General features: G+C 45.7%; 1 long non-coding RNA gene across 1 annotated transcript; it reads right to left on the reverse strand.

Moving 5' to 3' along the window:
* Positions 1–1,238: 1,238 nt before the first annotated feature.
* On the reverse strand, positions 1,239–8,764 carry LOC124967307 (uncharacterized). Its single transcript, XR_007105510.1, has 3 exons — positions 8,484–8,764; positions 3,479–3,630; positions 1,239–1,804 (listed from the first exon to the last, which is right to left on the reverse strand). It is a non-coding gene; the product is annotated as an uncharacterized LOC124967307 (long non-coding RNA).
* Between the last annotated feature and the right edge of the window lie 12,533 nt (positions 8,765–21,297).

Below are 21,297 nucleotides of genomic sequence, written 5' to 3' on the forward strand. Positions count from 1 at the left end.
GCTGCCATTTGCCTAAAGAAGAAAACCGGAACTATTTGGTGAATAATGCTAACGCTTACCTCACCTTTTATTACCTCCATTATGGGATCAGTGGGCCCAAGGAGAAGTCCAGTCATGGCTGTTGTACCTTATTAATGGCAGGTTTCATCTAGTATTATCTCCCTTCAGCCTGGAGAACTTCCTCTAGTATTCTTCGTTGTATAGATCTGCTGGTGACAGACTCTCTTGCCTTTTAGTTGTAGAAAATGCTTTCATTTTGCTTTACTCTTGAAGGATATTTTTGCTGGCTATAGAATTGTGAGTTGACGTTTTTCTTTCTCAACAATTTAAAGGTGTGATTCCACTGTCTTGCATCCATATTTTCTAGTGAGAAGGGCATTTGAACTATTGTTCCCTGCTGCATGTAATGTTCCTCTTTGCTTTGGCTACTCAAGATTATCTCTTTAAGGTGGTTTTCTGCAGTTTGACTATGACAGGCCTAGATATAATTTATTCTGTACTTACCTTTTTTTTTTTTTTTTTTTTTTTTTTGGTTTCTTCAAATTTTTTTTTCTGGCTTCGTTTTCATCTCTTTTCTCTTTAGAATTCCAATTACATGCATATTAGATCTTTTCATATTTTCCCACAGATCATTCATTCTCTGTTCATTTTTAAAAAAATCTTTTTATCTCTGTGTTCCTTAGATTAGATAGTTTCTATTGATGCATCTTTAATTTCACGTACTCTTCTGTTATCTATAATCAACTGTGCATTTTTTAAAAATCTCTGACAATGTTTTACTCCCATCAAAACACTTATTTATTCAAAACGACTTCTTTCTTGGTATCTTTTTTTAAAAAAAATATTTTTTGGTTGTCAGTGGACATTTATGTATGTGTTTAATCATTTATTTATATGCAGTGCTGAGAATCGAACCCAGTGCCTCATACACCCTAGGCAAGCGCTCTACCATAACCTCCGCCTTCTTGGTATCTTTTTATTGATGCACATTAATTATACAGAGTAGTGGGTTTCACTGTGGCATAATCATACATGCATGGGACAGAATTTGGTCAGTTTCATTCCCCAATACCTCCCCTTACTCTTCTTTCCTCCCTCCTCTGATTCCTTTCCTCTACCCCAACTGATCTCCCTGTACTCTCAGCTGTACTTTTAAAATTTCAGACATTTTGTTTTTGGTTCTAAAATGTTTACTTTGTTCATTTTATTATTTCATATCTCTGCTGAGATTTCCCATTAGCTTCTTCATTACAAACATATTTTCTTCACATTATTCAGCTGCTTTAAAATCCTGTCTACCAATTCCAACATTGGGTAATTTGAGTATTAGCCTCCACTTGTTATCTTCTCTCTTGAGTATAGAGCATGTTTTCCTGTGTCTTTCTATGTCTAGCAGTTTTAGACACTAGTCCTGATCTTATGAATGATATGTTGTAAAAGATCCTGGATTCGTTATATTTCTGCGAAAATTACTGATTTTTTTTTTTTTTTTTTATGTGCATGCCACGCTATGCCTGGCTGGGTAGTCATTCTTTTCACACACCGTGTCCTTGTTTTAGAACCTGCCAAGATTGACAGCGACTCTACTCTGAGCTGGGTTCTTATTTTAATTCTTTTCAATACAAAGAGAAAAATTTCAAGATATAAGAGTCAGGGACCCATCTAGTGAATTTTCTTCCACTCTTCACATTCTGTCCATGACAATCCAAAACATCCTTCTTCTTGAAGTGAGATTATTTCCAACTTTCAAACAGCCATCTATACAGTCTGTATCTGGGGGTTCCACACCTGAGGATTCAACCAGCTGTGGATCGCAAATATTCAGAAAAACAAATGTGTCTGTACTGAACATGTAGACTTTGCCCCCCATCATTAGTCCCTGAATAATATACTATAACAATTATTAACATATCATGTACATTGTATTAGATATTATAAGTAATCTAGAAATGACTTAAAATATATGGCACATGCCTATAATCCCAGCAACTTGGGAGGCTAAGGCAGGAGGATCACAAATTTGAGACCAGCCTCAGCAACTTAGGGAGACCCTATATCAAAATAAAAGTAAAAAGTGCTGGAGGTGTAGTTCAGTGGTAGAGCACCCCTGGGTTCAATCCCAAGAACTGGGGGGGGGGGGGGGGGAAGGGGGCTGGGAATGTAACTCAGTTGGGAGAGTGCTTGCCTTGCATGCACAAGGCACCACAAAAAGCAAAAAAAGAAAAGAACAGTAGCCCAACAGTATACACCCTATGCTTCCATCTTTGTTGTTAAAAAGATAGACTGGATTGTGTACATGTTCAAATCAGAAGAATATATATATATATATATATATATATAAGCTACTTATGGTTATGGTTGTGTGTAATATCTATTTTTTTTCCTTTATCTCTGTTTTCTGATTCTTACATGAATACATGTGAAATAAAAGTTTTTCAAGCAAAGCAAATGAACAACCGCCATAACAACAAAAGGTAAGAAGGGAACTCGCCCAGAAACTCAGGTATCAGATAAACCCCATCTGGGGAGAAGGCACCGGGCCAGTGCACTGAGCCACCCGGCAGGAGCTGACGGTGGACCCTCAGAGCCTGGCACAAATCTGTAAGAATGCAGGTGGGGACCTTTCCTCCTCTGCTTGCTATTTTACCAAGAGAAGAATACATGTGACTGCGACAGGAAGCAGTTGCTCAGTGTGAATTTTCCCAGATTCAACAGTGTTTGAGACAAACATGTTTGGAGCTCTGTCAGGCCCAGGGCTGCAGGCAGAGAGATCATCAAAGATGGTCTACTTTATCTTGCCCTGCAGCAGTAGGCAGATCTTAACATTCACTTTGATCACCACCAGCAACAATTAAGGTTCCTGAGGCTCCTTCCAGCCCTCTGTGTGAAGTTCAAGTGTTTGAAATCGCAGTGCAATACTAATGTGGGGAAGATGATCTTTGGAAGGAAACAGGTATTAGAATGCTCCTGGGGGTTCTATGAGTGACTATCAAAGCCACCTGCACTCTAGTCAATAACAATTAATGAAGCTGTTCTTTCACATAGTACTTTAGGGAAAAAAAATTAAAGAAACAAAGACTGGAAATGTAGGCCTTGAGTCTTCTCACAAAGCATCTCTTTAAGAAATGATCCAGCTGGGCACAATAGTGCACATCTGTAATTCCAGTGACTCAGGAGGCTGAGGCAGGAGGATCACAAGTTCAAGGCCAGCCTGGGCACCTTAGCGAGGCCCTAAGCAACTTAGCAAGACTGTCTCAAAATAAAAAATAAAAAGAGTTGGGGATATGGCCCTATGGTTAAGTACCCCTGGGTTTAATCCCCACTACCAAAAAACAAAAGAAAAAAGAAAAAAGAAATGATCCATTTCCATCACCAGCCTACAGTGTGATCCCAGCTTAAATTCATTTCCTTCTCAGTCTCATTTTCCAATCACCATATAACAAAGGAAGTGTAGACATGGCCAAAGTGGGTACCGTACCATTTCAACCAGTCGACTTCCAAGATCCCAGCCGGCTCCACACTCTATAACTTCAGAATTTGGGGGGTACATGCTCATCACTGAAGTCCCGAATCCTGGTCTTCCTTCCTAGTTTGGTTTGCTGGCCAAAATAAATGATGGGCCGACACAAGCTTCAACAAGGAAAAAGTGGGAGAAGTTGGTGTTGACCAAATCCAAAACAAAATCCACTTATAAAAGTAATAGGCCCCTTCAAAGAAATCAATCATCCTTGGTGCTAACGTTTCCCCCGCCGCAGTTTCCCTGGAAGCTTTGGTATTCATTTTTCTCACCATCAATAAATAAGAACTGTTGGTTACATATGTAACAACTTGGTGTTTTTCTTCTTAACTATCCTAACACGGTTCAGTGAGGGGCACATATTCTTTCCACCTGCTCTGATTGTCATTGGTGTTATTAAAGAGAGGGAAAAAAAAACCCTTTCCACTTGGGTTTATTCAGAGAGTTAACATCTGATTTTACATGGAACTCTTTAAAAGAAAAAGAACAACATGGCCTGCAGCACTTCTAGCATAGGGTGTGGAAGTATTTGATGTCTGGGTGCTTGTTCATAAAAGAATGTTGTTTTGAAATGAGCAGTGAAATCAGGGAAAGAGATCCAAAGAAAGTTCCCATTGAGACAAAATCAAATCAACCCACCGCTCCCCAAATACTTCCCTCTTGGGCCAGTGGGCCCCTGGCTCTGTGCCCACCATCTGGGACCAGAGTCCCAGTGAGGCCCCAGCTTGGCGGCCTGCAGTGATGTGTGAACACGAGACTTGCCCCCAGTCGGGGGCTCTAATGGGCAGGGGGAAAGGCATATTTTGTCAATGGTGATCCAGGATCTCTGGAGGTATTCGAGTGGTAAACGGATCATCTCCTCCCCCATTCAAAGGTTTGACAATAGAATCTGCAGAAACAAACCAAAAACAGATTAACAGGAGAAAAGCTTACACATTTATTAATTGTATGTGTGCACAAGAGTCGCATGAAGTGTGAAATTCAAGGAAAGGTGCTATGGTTTGGGTACAGTTTGAGTGTGTCCCTCTAAAGTTTCAGGTGTTGGAAGCTTGGTCCCCAGTATGGCAAGAGGTGTGGTTTACTGGGAAGTGGGTTGTTATGAAAGGGCAAGCCTGGATCCCCCAGATCTCTGACTTCCGGTCTCACGGTGTGATCTCTCCCTCTTCCTGCATGCTTCACCGTAAGGTCATTGACCACGAGGTCCTCACCGGAGCAGAGCCGATGTTGGCACCATGCCCTTGAACCTCCAGAACTGTGAGCTAAGTCTTTTTCCTTATAAAGTCGTCAGAATCAGGTATTTTATTAGAGTAGCAGAAAACGCACTAATACAAAGGGCCAGATGGTTGAAACTAAAGTACCCTGTACTTAGAGGAGAGGGAAGTGGAAGCCAAAGGCAATTTTAGAGGCTGAAAGAATGAACCATAGACTGGGACAAAGTTCACCTGAGCTCTGAGAGTGGTGTTTGACTTTCCGTCTTTTCTTGTGCCAGTTAATCTCTGGCTAACCTGGATTCCAGGGAGAGAGTCCATGACAACCAACAATGGCATTCCTTCCTTAGGAACTTCCCTTAGTAGGACAAGGAAAACCTCAGAGGAAGCCCCTCCCTGCACTTCTGGAGAAAAAGAGGATCCCCAGGTGGGGGTAGGGGTTGAGGGGAGTGACAGAGACCTTCAGGCTGCTGCTCCAGTTCCGCGCTCAGCAAGCCAAAGTGCCACACTTTGGGGTTTCCTTTTCTGAACCCCAATAATATTCTGCAAGAGTGGACATCACCCAGACATCCGCCCTTCCCTGTGAACCCACAGGCCCATGGATCGCTCTCCTTCACAGCCAAATACAAATGTCTCCAGCCCTGTGCAGGGCCAGGACTGGGTGAGGGGAGTAATAGATGTCACTAAGAGGTGCACCCACAAACTCAGAGATCAGGGTAAGTCATCTTTGATTTTTTAAAAAAAAATCAAAATTAAACCAGGCACAGTGGCTCATGCCTATAATCCTAGCAGCTCCAGAGGCTGAAGCAGGAGGATCTCGAGTTCAAAGCCAGCCTCAGCAAAAGCACTAAGCAGGTTTAGTGAGCCCCTGTCTCTAAGTAAAATACGAAATAGGGCTGGGGATGTGGCTCAGTGTTTGAGTGTCCCTGAGCTCAATCCCTGGTACTTTAAAAAAAAAATGGAAATTAATGCAGCCAGGTTGGGAGAGGGGGCACGGACCTATTATTATTCCAGCTCCAGGGTCCAGTGGAGGCAGAAGGATTGCAGGTTTAAAGCCAGCCCGGGCAACTTAGCAAAAACCTGTCTCAAACATCAAATTAACACAGGGTTGGAATGTAGCACAATGTTAGAAGTTTAACTCACTTTAATCCCCAGTACTGAAATAAAATAAATAAAATAAAGCAAAAAATAAATAAGCAATCAGATTTTTAAATAAATGGTTATAACTTGGCATTGCTCAGCTACACTGGAACCTGTGGCAAAAGGAAAAATCAGTAATGCTGATTTTGTCTTTATGTAAAATTTTGATGTTTTGTTCATTATGGACTTTTCCATTCATTTTTTTTTTTCCTGGGGAATTCAAGGTTTAATGAAAGGAGGAATAGATTTTGCTTTGCTAAATTCAACCAGAAAGACCAAACTTTTCGTTAAAACACGTACACATAAATGATCCGCGGTGTAAATGCAAGCACAATGACCAGTTCCTTTCCTCCCTTTCTTGTGCTTCTAGTCTCCTAGGTTGGTGTTTAAATGTAATCAGTGTGAGGAAGGCGGGGTGGGGGGATAGTGGGGGGAGTTGGGGGGGAGCCAGCGAGCGCATCTGGGCCTCTTTCCTCATTTGTAAAGGAAGTGATTTGCATTCCTTTTTATATATTTCTTTATAATATCACATTAAGACGTGACTTGATGGGTTTTGGGCACTCCCTGACCTGTTGTGCCCAAAGCAAGGGCCTCGCTTGCTTGCCCAGGCTGTGCAGTAGAAGGATCTCACCTCCCCTCCAACCCACGCTGTGAGCCTCACCTTCCCAGGAGGGTGGAGCGGTTACAGATCTGTCCTCCGTCAGGGCGCCACAGTCCTTTCCTGTTTGGTTAATCATCCCCTAACCCACTTGCCTGCTCTGCCTTGGGCCTCCCAGGCTTATCGCTCCCTGGAATCTCACCTTCATTCCTAGTGCACACTATTCTTTGTGACCCATGTTTTTACTTAAGGTCTTTGGAGTTGGAGTTCAGGGAGACAGAGTGAAAATAGTCAAATAATTACTGTGCTGACAGGAAACAGCTTTAATCTGGAAATTTCTCTTCTTCACTCTTCCTAGATTTCTCAGTTAATGCCTGCCTGAGACCCTGCGCAGGTCCGAGCAGGATGGTACACTACTAGGGAGCCTTTATTCCCATCTCGATTCCAGGACCCCAAACTCCTTCTCAAGGTCTCACTGGAGAACTCCAAAACCCTTCTCTCCCCTCCGATGCACAGGTGAGCTCTTCATGTCCAAACTTCTTCCTCTAGATCATGTCCGGGAGCATCTGCATTTCTTGCCAACAGACCCATGAAAGAGGGCTCTCCAAGGATGGGCGAGACTTGGGAATTCTGTGTGGAATTCTGCCAGGAGGCTTACTGGCTGCATCTGCAACTTTTACCCCAACCCTTTGATCCCTCCCATTCATTTCTGGATTGCATCACCTGCACAGGGGTCTTAGAGTCACCAGGAGTAAAGACTGAGACATTTTCATCTCCATCCTCAGCTCCAAGAGATGGGCCTGGTGTGGAATAACTCCTGGGTGAGGCTGCTCTAAGCATCCACGTGGGTCCATCATTGCCAGGGGTAGAAAATCATGGACATGCACACGGCCATGGTGCAGCTCATTCTGAGTTCTTTGGTACCAGAGCCCCAGGGGCTTCCAGGAAGAACCAATTCTGCCCGCTCCTCCCTGGAAATGCTTGCACCCCATCCCCCACATCAAAACTGCACCCCAGAAGATGCTGAGCTCTCAATGGCACAGCACAGAACCCAAGTTCCTGAGTTTGCCCAGCTGGGGAGAGAACCTGGGATGAAGCCTGTGTGTGTTAGTCTCACCAACCCTCTGCCAGCCCCCGCGCTGAGCAGCGTGAGGCTAAATTAGAAAGGACTAGCTGAGCACCAGAAGAGTGCGCGCGTCACACACCCAGTGGACGTGAGCCACCCTTGTTCCCTCTCGCAGGGAAGAGAAGTGCACCTGAGACACTGCATCCAGGATGCTCCCCAGGTCACTCCTGGTTGACCTGGGTGTTTTTATTCCTGGTCGCATCAGAAGTTTCTGGAAAAGATTCCTGTGCTCCCAAGACAGGGAAACCTCAAGTGCAAATGACGTTTAAAAAGACCTGAGCAAGGGGAGTCAAGGGTGCAGAAACCTCTCTGGAAATGGATCCCTGGCTTCAGAGGCAAACCCAGCTCCCTGCTGCAAGGACCTGGGAGAGATGTGTTGAAGTGACAGTAATGCAAAGAGGCAGGAAGACTGCCTTCCTAAGTGTTTGCATAAAACTTGGGCTTTAGAGCAGTTTTTTGTTTCCAGGGAAGAAGGCTTTGTGGGTGTACTGGGTCACGGATGCCTTTCCAAAGCATGCCCTGCATCCCATATGGAAGAGCCCCCAGGGGGCCGAGGTTCACGCAGAATACTTCACAGTAGGAGGGAGAAGGAACACTCATGTGGCCTCTGGGTCACTAAGAATTCTTCCCTGCCAGGGATGATGACTAGCTGAAGCCCAGAGGACCCGCTCTGGCTGTGAGACTCACCCTGCGTTCCATCACCAGCCCTACCTTCCCGTCCCCCATCCTTTCCTGGCTTGTAAGATCCTATCAGAATCCAGCGCCTCCACATGCGCCCCAGAGGAATGGCTGGGCCTCGGCCAGGCAGCAGTGTCACCTCCCAGGCAGCAAACAAGACCCCCAAACGAGGCTGACACAGGCTTTATGAAACGCTCTGGAGCCAGCTGGCCTTACCTACTTCATGACCAAATGCCAGGAAACTCGGGCCGGCCAGCCCAGTCCCCAGGACGGAGGGATGGAAGACTTGCTGACATGTGTCTTGGTCCCGCATAGCTCTGCTCCTTCCCCAGCTCCGCCTGCTGCAGCACGGGTCTCAGCACAGCAGGCCGGTCCACCCACCCGCACACAGCCAACCCGACCTGCTCCGAGGCCCTTTCTGCCCACCCAAGGCCACAGCTGATTCCTTAGCGACAACTGTCCTGTACTTCCTCAGAGAAGTGCTTTGCTCTCCTCCCCTCTTCTTCCCAAAGGCTGGGCCCTCAGAACTTCTGTAACCCAAATATATCAGGGTGACCTCAGGTCCTAGGCTGCCATTGCATCACGGCCAATCGATATCTGGTGGGACCAAGAGCAACTGAGCAGAAAGCAGCTCCTCACGGCAAGCTCTTGGAAAACACCCGAGGTTCAAGGTTGATCCCTAGCCAGTTTGTTAGTAAGCATTCCTCTGTTCCTGTCCCCCTCAATCTTCCCCTCGATCCCCAAGCTCAAAAGCAGTTCTGCTTCTCTTTACACCCCGAAACCTCTTGCCCTTCTTTGCCAAAGAGCATCATGAACTTCCACCCATGGGGTCTTTTCTCCCACCAGGAGAATCTTTCCCCAGAAATCTTCAGCAGGCTTTTTCTGCAGAGAATCCTAATTAGACCCCAAATTTTCCAGCCCCCCCACCTGTGGCCCTGTGGTATAGGAACAATCTCATCCATCTTTACTTCTGTCACCCTGAGCTTGTCCTCTTTTCTCACGATGCACACACCTCAATTCTGGACTCTTACTGAAGGTCAAACATTTACTCAGGGGGCTGGAGGTGTGGCTCCGTGGTAGAGCGCTTGCCTGGCACGTGGAGGCCCTCCTGGGTTTGAGCCTTAGCACCACAGGTAAATACATAAACAAACAAACAAATAAGCAAAAGATCCATTGACAACTAAAAAAATATGTTTAAAAAAAACTTTACTCAGACTCTCTGTGCTGGGGTAATCATATTTGCCAGGAAAACACAGCCTAACTGGTGGGAAGCACAGAACTGCTTTTCTCCACTAACTCAAATAAGCAAAAAGGAAGCACCACAGCATGACACCCTCCATCACAGAAAACAAAGGAGCTGGCTTTCCAGTGTTACAAGGAGGGAAAAGCCCAGGCCTGAGAGTTTCCCATGGGCCGGATCCTCAGCGACAGTCCTCCACGTACTGAGTTTCTACTTGTGCCGAGGTCAGTGCAAGACCAGGATAGAGGTGTGCTCCAAGGACAGGGGCCTGGAAGGCCTCTAGCATTTTGTAGTGATGCCCGCCCCCTCGCCCCACCATGAGCCAGCCAGTCCTAGGAAATAAGCCTTAAGTGGAGGTGAGTCTTTCCATATGTCTCACATGAAAATTGGACACTATCAACTAATGCAATCCAGAATCCCTCCAAAGCATCTATATTGCTTCAAAAGGAAGAGGAAAAACTATATGAGCCCCGTTTAATATCACGGGGTTTCTAATCCAAATGAACAAGGCAGGAGAATAATTCACACCTGGTATTAAGTCAAAGAGAGATCCCAGTGGGCCACAGGTAGAGCTGGGAGTCCAGTAGACATCCAATAAGCACATTGGATGATGGGATGACGTGCCGTACCCCCAGGAATCCCCAAACTTTCCATTGTTTGAAGAGGGCAGAGAGGTTGATGAACTCCTGAGACATAATGCAAAATAATTTTCTCAATACTAAGGGGTTTGGTGCATGAGATGCAAAAAGAATTGAGGGAGATAGGCTCAGCAATTTTCCTACCCCGGCTGGCACTACTACAGTGAAGTAGTTGACCACATTTTCCTATTCCCTGCCCCAAAATGCAGCCTCTCCCTTAAATAGTAGAAATTTCACTATTAGAGATTCTTTCCTTTGGATTAAACAAATAATTTCCTTTGCAGTAAACATAAGTATTAACAATTATGAATAGAGAACATATTTCTTCTGAATCCCCAAGACTGAGTCACATTTTATTTCCAGGAGAATTTGGGGAAGTTAGTTTAGAATGGTTCAAGTATTTCTTTTCACTTCTAATTGCAAAGGTGCTACATGCTTACTGAATATTTGTGGGTGACATAACTGGATGTCTTTGCGTAGGTGAGGGTACAGCTGGAACAAAACAGGCTGTGAGCAGCTGTTGAAGCTGAGTCATGGGTATTTCATCATCTCATGCTGTCGACCTTTGAATATGTTTGGAATTTTCCATGACCAAAAGGAGAAGACGTGGTCACTTTTCCAGCTCAGTCTTGCTGTATTATCCAGTGAGAAACATGGAAGACAAGCCAAAAGTATGAGTTTTCCCATCCCAAACCAGAAGTAGATTCCAGAGCTCTGTGATTAAGGCAGGAAAGCAGCTCCCCTTTCTCCATTTTGGGGACTGAACAGTGTTATTTACCCTCACTGCGGAGATCAACGTGTAAACTCCTGTCCCTACCACAAACCCCAGGACATGTGCAAATAGCTCCAGTTGGCTGTTGTCACTACCATGAGCTTGAAACCTTTTGAAACATTAAAGCGTAGTTGAGGAGGGAAAGCAAATTCTAACCCTGGGTTCCAAGTTCCCTTTGCTGGGAGGAAGAGGAGCAAAAGAGTTTAAGTAAACCTGAAGCTAAACTTGGTGCCACATCATACCACCTGGACTGAAAAACGAAGTGGACGGGCGCTGCCAATTATACTCACAGAATGCTGCTCATGTGCACACAACCAGGCCTCCTGACAGATTCCAGACTCCTCAAACTCTACCAGGCAAAACCATCCCAAAGGTCTCCTCCTCCCCAGAGTTCTAGCTTAGATTTGGGAACTTCTCCCCAAATGCCCATGAAGGTCTTATCCGCAGCCTATGGTGTGTTGGGAGATGGTGGTACCTTTAAGAGGCGGGGTCTAATGGGAGAAAGTTAGGTCATCAGGGGTGTGCCCTTGAAGGAGTGCTGGAACTCTGTTCCTTCCTCTCTTTCTTAACTTCTCAGTTGCTGAGAAGTCCCTCCCACAATGTGCTTCCACCATGACATGCTGACCTGTCATAGGCCCAAAGTGATGGAGCCAAGCAACCCCAGAAGGAAATTGTGAGCCAGAAGAAAGCTTTCTTCCTTATATGTTGACTTTTTTCAGATATTTTGTCACAGTGATGGAATTCTGACTAACGCACCCAGCTCACCTCAAGTTACCCCAGTGCTACCTAAAGCCACCAGGATGTGCAGCCATCTCCCCCTGCTTTAGATCCAAAAGGGGTCAACTCTCTTCACCCATTCACTATTCTTAACCAGCCCTCCTATGGGAAGCTTACCACAGCGGACTTGCAGCCCTGGAGGAAGGGCAGATCCGGGCATTTCTACCAATCTTGCTTTCCAGTACTTTAATGGAAGTGGTCACAAACCGCCGTCCTCACTGACCCTAAGTTTCCTCTTGCTGCTGTAACAACTTACTCCAAACTGAATGGCTTCAACAGCCTAAGTTTAATATCTCCCCGTGCTGTAGGTCGGAAGGCTGGGTGGGCTTGTCTGGCCCCTCCGCTCAGGGCCTCCCAAAAGAAGGTATTGGCTGGCCTGCATCTTATCTGGAGGCTCTGGGAAGAATCCACTTTGGAGTTCATTCAGGTCGTTGGCAGAGTTCTTTTTTCTGCCATTGTAGACTGAGGTCCTGCTCCCCTGCTGGCTGTGGCTGAGGCTACTCTTAGCACCTCAAGGCCATCTGCAGTCCTTGTCACGTTGCCAGGTGGACTGAATTTGGCTCAATAAGCCCCTTTTGTAGGAGGTTACAGACCGAGATGAGCTCATTCTCTGCCCTGGAGCAGCAGAGAGAGGAGGAACGGCACACAGATGAAGGATGCACCAGGAAATCGGATGGGAAAACCTGCAATTTTCCTCTTCAGACAAATCAACCCAACCTAAGGCCGGAGTGCCCCTTCCCTTTCTCCCCAGCTGTTTGGAAGAGGTTTTGACCTGTCTGATGAAATCCGATGTGGGAGTCCCCCAGCCCTGTTGTTGGTCCCCAGGGGATCCTCCCCATCATTCCTTGGGCCTTTCCAGAAGCCTCTCTTGAGTTTGTGTCTGGTCTGGTTCCCTCAGAATCAGAACACAAGATTGTCAATTTGGAAGTGACCTCCATACCCACCCAAGTTGGTAGGGAAGTGGGACAGGAAAGGAGGCCGAAAGTATTTATCAGCAAGTCACCTTGTGGGCACCCAGGGCTCAGCATCTGGGGAGAACTCTGGAAAACAGGCAGAACACGCTTAGTCCCGGGGAAGAGCTGGGGTATTTTCGCCACCTCTGAGTCATTCGGCTGGTGCTGCTGTGGCATCGAGTTCCCGCACTTTGGCTGGCCGTGTGCATGGGCATATCCTGCTCTGGCAACCAGAGAAATCCCTCTGGCAAAGACGCAAGTGCCGACCACTGGGTGTCAGACTGTCTGGCAAAGAGAAAGGACAGTCCAAGGGCCAAAGGGCTGGGGCACCCCCTGCCTTGGCTGCCTTGGTTCTGTATGTCCCCGAGTCCCTTTGTGCTACTATAGGTGACTGGAAACTTGGAAGACCAAGGTCTTTTCTACCCAAGCCCAACCTGCAGCAGAGCTGCCTCTATAGTCTCTTCACCTAGCCAAGCTCTGTCTTGGCGCAGCTGTCTGGGGGTCAGGGCTCTGGGATTCGGACAGGATGCCTTCCCAAGGACCCACCAGTGTCTACACTGCCTTCTTCTTCCACTCTCCTCCTGCCTTCCCCCACCCAGTGCAAGGGCCACGTCTCGCCCCAGGGGTGTGAAGACACCCTCTCTCATTGCACACAGTCACCCACATCAACATTCTCCCCAGGGACTTTCTTATCCCCCGATGGGATATGGGGAGTCACCTTAGCAGCTCAAATGCCAGGGAAGAGAACTCTCTGTCCCTATGGTCTACCCTTCTCTTCTCTTGCAACAATGAGTCCAGCAATAGTTCAACAAGTGGATGGGAAAGGCCGCAGCTGACAAGGGAATACGAGGGCCCCATCCACTGGTCACCTGATCACACAGATAGGCGTACACCGGGGAGTCAGAGTCCAAGGCAAATAGGGAGCGTGTAATCATGAAGTCCTTCAGAAGAGGAGAGACATTCCCACTGAAGACCCGTGGAGACGGCTGCATGGAGGCCGGGGGCCTGTGACCTGGCCTCAGAGGATGGGAAGGTCTCAGGCATGCGGCAGGGGAGGGAGAGGGAGAGCCAGAACCTGGCCGGTGAGCCCAGGTCGCCGAAACGAGAGTGGAGAGGAAGCCACGGGCATTTTGGAGGAAAGAACGACGTAAGATGTCACTGGCCAGTAGGAAGGCACAAGAGACGAAGGCCTTCGTGTCCGGACTCTGGCTACGAGGATCTGCGTGCGGAAAGAGAAGAGAAGAGGGGAAGAAAGAAGAGGGGCGGGCAGAGAAGAGAGGGAGAAAGGAGGAGAAGGAACTCCAGGGGGAGAGAGAGAAGACAGGAGTCAGAAGAGAAAGAAAACCAGACTGAGCCAGGGAGCTCTTGAAGGAGACCTCATCTGTGGGTGTCACAGAAAGGCAGCAGAGTCCCAGGCCTCTGACCTGGCCTGGCTCTTACGAGAAGAAGGCAGAAGAATGGGAAGACAAGACAGATGGAGGTCTGACTTTCTAAATGAATTCAGCAGCCGAGATAGGACTGACAGCCCCGGGATGCCCTCAAGCAGAGAAATCGTCCGAGAAGACAGAGAGCAGGTGATAATTGCCGGGCGAATGAGAGCTGAAGCCACCCGGGCCAGGCTGTTAGCTTCCCCAAGCCCAATCGGCTCCGGAGAAAATAGAAAAGTCTGAGTTTTCTGGTTGTTCACACTTAGAAACTAAAGCCGGAGAACTTCCAAACATCTGGCTTTCACAGCACAGAACCCCCAACACTCAGCCCTGATGAGATTTAGCAATGTTATGGCTCCATCTACAGCCTGAGGAGGGAGCATCAGCGCCAGGCTTCTCCGAGCAACAGGGTCCAGGCTGGAGCTGCACAGGCTCACTGCAATTAATGCTAATTAAGCCTTTTCCTCTATCTGTGTGCTTATTCCATGCAGACTTGGAACAACCCTGGAAGTTATTTATTTCAGACTATGTCTAAAACAGCAGCTGTTAGGAATATACTAAAACACTTTTAGCCAAAATTGGTTTGGAATCTCTATTTTAAACCACTGTTTGTTATGAATTGAGTTAAATGGATCTTTTTTTTTTTACCACTTTGTTTTTCTATTGTAACAAGGAAACACAGTAAAGTCCTTAAAATACCAAGATTGCATTTTCTTTTATTCACTCAACAAACATTTAATTAGCACCTACTCTATGGCTGGTACCAAGTTATGCACAATAAGTCTGGCCTGGATACATCCCATAGTTTACTCATTAGAGAGAAGTTTTTGCTCCTTATTCCCCCCCCCCTCAATTTTTGTCATTCCCCAGTAAATTTCAAGTAATATCAAAGCAGTTAGCAATGCCCCATCTTGGGAGCCATCCCACAGGTGTGATTGTATATATGGGTGTGGATTTTTTAAATTTTAATTTATTTTTATTGTAAACAAATGGGATACATGTTGTTTCTGTTTGTACATGGAGTAACGGCATACCATTTGCATAATCATACATTTACATAGGGTAATGATGTTTGATTCATTCTGTTATTTTTTCCTTCCCCCCACCCTTCCCACCCCTTTTACTCCTTATTGGCTGGAACATTTCCACAAGGGTGGAGAAAGAATGGAGAAAGACTAAGACAACCAGTGAATTTAGAGTTTGAGACAACTTAGAAACAGAGTGGACATAGGATCTTTTGACTCAGAACAAAATGGAAGCTAGAAGTCAGACCCATAGTGACAAATAAAACTTTTGTCCTGTTCTATTATCTTTTCCCTCAGAAGTGTCTTTAGGGGAAAGTGCTGGAGAGTGAATTGGCCAGATTCTATTGTCATGGTGTGTGCAGGTACAAATAGTAACAACAAATCCCATTGTTATGCACAGCTATAACGCACCAATAAAAATATGAAAAGAGAGAAAAAGAAGTGTCTTTAGTTTTGTCCTAAATAAAAAGGTCATGTAAAAGTAGTGGGTATTAGTGCAGAAAACTTGGAAAACAAGACAAAAAAAGAATAATCTGTCAGTCAAAGTCCTATCAACCAAAGGTGACCACTATTAACTATTGTAGTTTGTCTTTACACACAGGCCGCATATTTTCACCAACCCACAGGAGATGGGCATTCTCTCATGCCACTATTCTCCTGTGTGATTTTGAATGACTGCAGAGTGACCTTTCACATAACCAAGCCATAATTGAGGCCATGAGCAATTCGTGATTTTTCACAATTTTAAGTTTTGAACAGATGATGTTCCTTAAGATAAACATCTAACCATGAAATTTCTAGATGAAAAAGAGCCTGTGCCTTCGAGCCCTCGGAGATATAGCTCCAGTTGCCGTCCGGGTTCGCCCTCCAAGAATTTTACATCATATCTGAACCAAAAATCTAACTTGAGGAGCTCAGAGTACTCACTGTCCCAGAAAACCCTGGCCCTCAGGTCCCTGGGTGCCACGGGCAGCCTTGCAGAGTGTCACAGTGGGAGGCAGCCAGAGTGGTTCAGAACGGTTTCTCATCTGTTCTTTACCTTGCAGGTGATTTAGATGGAAATGCCTCTGGGAGAACAGGCAGCAAGCCATGTTTCTGACCTGGGGAGTATGTAGTCAACAGGGCAGCACCACGGGCTTGGGAGATTAAGAGAGATGGGATCATTTTCCCCGTCCTGGTCACCTGAAGCCCACTTGCCCTGAGTAATAGCGCCCTGCCTTGTATTCCTTCTCCACCTCCCGTCCATGGTGTGTTCCCATGGATACTTTGTCCCAGAGGCACCTACAGTTCTCCCTTGGTATCCATGGGATACCAGGATCCTCCCTCCCCACACACACACACCAAAGTCTGAAGATGTTCAAGTCCTTTATATAAAATGGCATAGTGTTTGCACGGAACCTACATCCTCCAACTCCAGATTACATATCATGTAAATCCTATGCAAAAGGTTGTTATATTGGATGGTTTAGGGAATAACTACAACAGCCTGTATGTGTTCAGTGCAGACACAATTTCGTTTTCAAATACTTTCAACTCAATCTCGGTCAAATTCACAGATGTGAAACACTCAGAATATGGAGGACCAGCTGTATGTTTGTTAGGTCTTTGAAAAAAAATCTGGGCTCCTCTCAAATATGGGATGTGGTCTCAGAACTCTTGAGATGCTGGCTTAGAGAAGACTCCATGATCTTTCGTCTTGGGAATCGAAACATTTTCCTTGTTATTCCTTCAGTCACTGGGTTCACAGAGAGTTGTGAAAACAAGGCTTAGTGAAAAGCAGATCTTCCAACAGTGGCCTTGCACAGCAGAAGTCATTTGGTCCATTTTGAAAGAGAAGGAACAGAAAAGTAATTGGTGGAAAGGAAAACTGAATTTTGTGTCTTCAGTTTTAGCATGTGCCTACTGAGTCTCTTCAGTCACCCAAAAACAAACAAACAAAACAAAACAACAACCAAGAAGAACACAGCAGAGAGCCCCAGAATGTTCAGGCCTACTGTAACTACCTGAGCGGAGGTAAAGAAGAGGCCAGGGCCTCCAGGTCAGGGTCATGGCTGAGGCTGGGGTGGAGACTTTCTCACCACTAGTCCAGTGATCATTCCAAAGAGGGTGGTTTTACTGTGAGCATAAAACCTGACTGCTTTAGTTGTTGGAAAGCAAGAAGACCCCCAAAAATGTGGAGCAGGGGAACCAGGAACTGTGTCCTGGAGGCTGGAGTCTTAGGAAGAAACAAGTCCCAGCTTTCTTCTGAACACCGCCTGCAGGTAAAGACCTTTTGCGAAGAAAAGATGGGTGGTTGACCTTGAACTCACAGCTCCTGCCCTGGTGGTCACTGCAGAGCAGGGGAGAGTGGCGTAATGCATCAGTCTGCTTCTATTGAATATTTCCTTCATGAGAATCCTTGCAGTTTCCACCGAAAGCACTAGTGTGCCCAGAGGTCCCAGGACTATCATGGGGTGCCGTGCTTCCCTGCCTGTTCTCCATCTTTCCTGTGTCTGGGGGGAGGGCGTGGGCAGGGGCTAAATGACCGCTAAGCAGGAGACAGCTGCTAACCTGCAGTGCACCCTCCTCCACCCTTCATGCCCTTGATAGATGGAACTTCTCATGGGTTTTCCATCCCTCCCCCCCACCTCTCTCTCTGTGCTTTCTGGTCCAGGTGGTAAAATCCTGGGAATGGTTGGAGGCAACAAGGATCTCCTCATTGCAGAAGAAAAACCCAAAGCAGAGATGACCACTACTCCATTCCTAGTAGCTCACAGTGGAGCCCTGGAGCATGCCAGATAAAACAGCACAGCTCATCATGACATTGGTAGGAGTAACTTCCATGGTCAGCCATCGTCTTCCCGTCCGTCTCTAGGCCATCTGACCTTTTACTTTATGCAGCAATGAAATAAAATATTTTGAGGCTGGCTGGCATTTCAGCAGGTCCCAGGTTATAGATACAGCCAAGCACTTTCCCGGGCTGTGATTTCCCCAGTTGGAAATGAAGGTTAATAATTCTGCCTAAACTCCCACACTCCACACCTCCTGCTTCTCAGGGTGGAGTGACAAGAGATACTTGTAGTGTTTTCCAAACTTGTTCAATGTCAAGAATTACCTGGGGGGCTGGGGATATAACTCGGTTGGTAGAGTGCTTGCCTTGCAAGCACAAGGCCCTGGGTTCAATCCCCAGTACTGCAGAAAAAAAGAAAGAAAGAAAAAAACCTGGGAAACTTGTTAAAATACCAACAGACCAACCCCTGGACTCACTGGATCAACAGTTGCAGGAGGGACCTGGGCATCTGGAGTCTAGAGAGTCCCCAGCTGGTCCTTACGATTGGGTAATCTGGCAAGTTTGGAGAACATTGAGTTCGTCACCACAAAATCCTTTAATGTTTCAAAAGACATCAGGCTCAGAACACTCGAAGGAGCATCCATTATTTATTGTAATGGCAGACTAGGATTGCCAGTTTAGCAAATAAAAATTCAGGCAAACAAGGATTTGTGTGTTTGCGTGTGTGGGGGGACATACTGGGCAATATCTGGGATGTATATTATATTAAAAGTTCAGTTTTGCCTGGAAGCCCTGTCAGAAGCTCTTGCACCCCCATTTATTTTGTGGTATGGAAAAGCTAAAGCAAAATCTATTTAAAAAAAATTTTTTTTTTAATTTTTTGTCGTTGTTGCCCAGGCTGGTCTTGAACTCCACTCCACCTATCTTCCTACCTCAGCCTCCTGAGTGGCACATCAGTGCCAGGAGGGGCCTCTCAGCTCATCACTTCTTACTTGGTGACCGCTTGCCTACCAGCCAGGAAGAGGAAGCCTCATTATTCTCGCTCTTCATTATGCTGATTTTAAAAAACAACAACAAAAACCAAAAATTACTGTAACTGAAGACAAAGAGATCACTTTTAAAGCAGACATACAAGCGTTTAAAAGATAACAGCATTCTGCCATTCAAATCTAATGAGACAGTCAAGCAGATGTAAGTGTTAATGCTGTTCTCTTACCAACATGTATGTTGATTTCAAAATAACTTAAGTATTTCTAAGCTACATGCATTTTTCCCTGTGTGCAAAGTTTTTGGGGCCCTTAGCCCCACGGTATGGATGCTGCTTCTGAGTGAGGACACCTGAGCCTAGGGAGAAGGGTCCTCCCAGCCCCGACAGGGATAGACTCGCTTCCCTGGTTACAACAGTGCCAATTTAGAAACCCCATTGTCAATTATAAAACAGACCTTCCCCAAGGTAAGAGGAGGAGGGAAAATGTAAAGAGGAATATGAAAATCCAGAGGACTGCATGGTCTAAGAATGAAATGTTTTCTAAATCAAATTAAGCTACATGGTGGAAATTGAGGAGAAAGTCCTTAAGGTGACTTTTAAATGGAAATGAAATGTCAGTTAGTAAGTTACAGAGGTGTGGTGATACCAAGTGGCAGGCTTGTGTCTCATTAATTTCAAACATAGGTTTTTATGTGAGGCTATTTGATTATAATTTGATTATCTGACCCTGTAATTAAAGTTTATTGCCAATTTGGAAGCTTACATGTAAAATGAACTGATTTTCTTCAAAGCAATATACAATCTTTTGGACTCATTGACTTCTGGTTTTGCATTTAAATGGAAAAGTCAGTTATAACGTGACAAACAGGTTGGGGTTTTGATCATTAATCCTGCTAAAGCAATATTCATAAATTCAATTCTGAATCAGTTGGAATACTTTTCTTTTATTAGTTTCTGTGTTATTAAATGAGATTGTTTCTGACTAATATATTTCTGGACTCAAACTGTAGCTCCGAGCTGTTATTCAAATCAAATAACATGCCCCTTACTTGTGCCTCGCACTAATAAATGCCAACTTGTGATACATTTGCAAGAGACTGTCAGCAATATTAAAGGAGGCAATAATGCCATAGAGGTCTCAAAGTGAGCTGATTTTTTAAGGGCTAATATTCGCCATTTTTCTTCATACACACACACACACACACACACAAACACACACACACACACAAACCCAACTATTCAAACCATTTAAATCTTAAAGTCAAAAGCATGTTTTGATTCATATCAACATCACTCACCAACACTGGTCAGTGACCAAGACCTTGGAATTAGAAAACTCCTTACTTTAGAATCCTGAGTTAAGAGAAATTAGAAGCTAATTTCAGAGCACAACATATAATTAGGAGGAAAAAGTGTTGGTTCACTTGGGAAAGATCTTTCGTCCCAATATTCAGGTGGCAGGGGAAGCTACATTGCTTTTGAAATTCAAAAAACTATGCACAAGTCCTCAGTGGGTTCCCAGAGCAAAGAGGTATCTTGGAAAACAGATGAGGAAAGTGAGGCCCAGAGAGAAATCACCTGGTCAGTTACACCTGAAGTGAGAGCGAATCCCTGAGGGCGACACTCTTGACGACACCTGGAAAGTGAGACTCTCTGAGACTTTCCCCACCGTTCAGTGGACAAAAGTCTCATAAATCATCCTAGAACTTCACAGGGGCTGGAATCAGATGGCCAGATCCAGCCCTCTGTCTGCCCCACCTCCAGCACATCACCTGAACACCAGGAGCTCCTGGCCTGGGTTACACCTGCCTTTTCTCCCAGTTTTGAGAAGTAAATGAGACCTGATGCGTAAACTACAAAGGACAGGTGGCCCATAATAGCTTACTTTTTAAATTTCAAGTGCTTTGAGGTATGATTGGCATATAATAAACTGAATGTTTAAAGCATGATTTCCTTCCTCAATAACCATAATAACATTGAAGTTTTCATTGCTGTGGGCAATTTTTCCCCGAATGCCTATATTTGGGCCTCAGAGATGATGCTCCAGACTGACAAGGTTGTTGGTCTTCTTTCTCCCTTTCTCTTGACTGAGTCCCTGAACATTTCCATTGACGATTCTTGGGATGGAACTGGGTCAGCTGTTGCTAGATTTCCTTCTTATCTAGCAATCGCTGTGAGTAAGAGTGGTTTCTCCTGGGCCCGAAGGAAACTGTTTGAACTCATTTGTAAAATTCCAGAGTCTCAGTTGTGAGAAACCGTAGAATCCACCCTGCTCATGGTTCCCCTCTTCCCATACCTTGTACCCAATACTTCCCGCTGCACACAACCCTCCAGTGAGGACCCAGCCTGCCTCTACTTGGGTCCCAGGGTTGCGCCCTGAGTCACCCAGAGAGGAAATGCTCCCCAGTGCTGTGACCAGTGGAGGCAGGTGCTGCCCCTT

This window comes from Sciurus carolinensis, chromosome 16, assembly GCF_902686445.1.
Source record: "Sciurus carolinensis chromosome 16, mSciCar1.2, whole genome shotgun sequence".
Taxonomy (NCBI): Eukaryota; Metazoa; Chordata; class Mammalia; order Rodentia; family Sciuridae; genus Sciurus; species Sciurus carolinensis.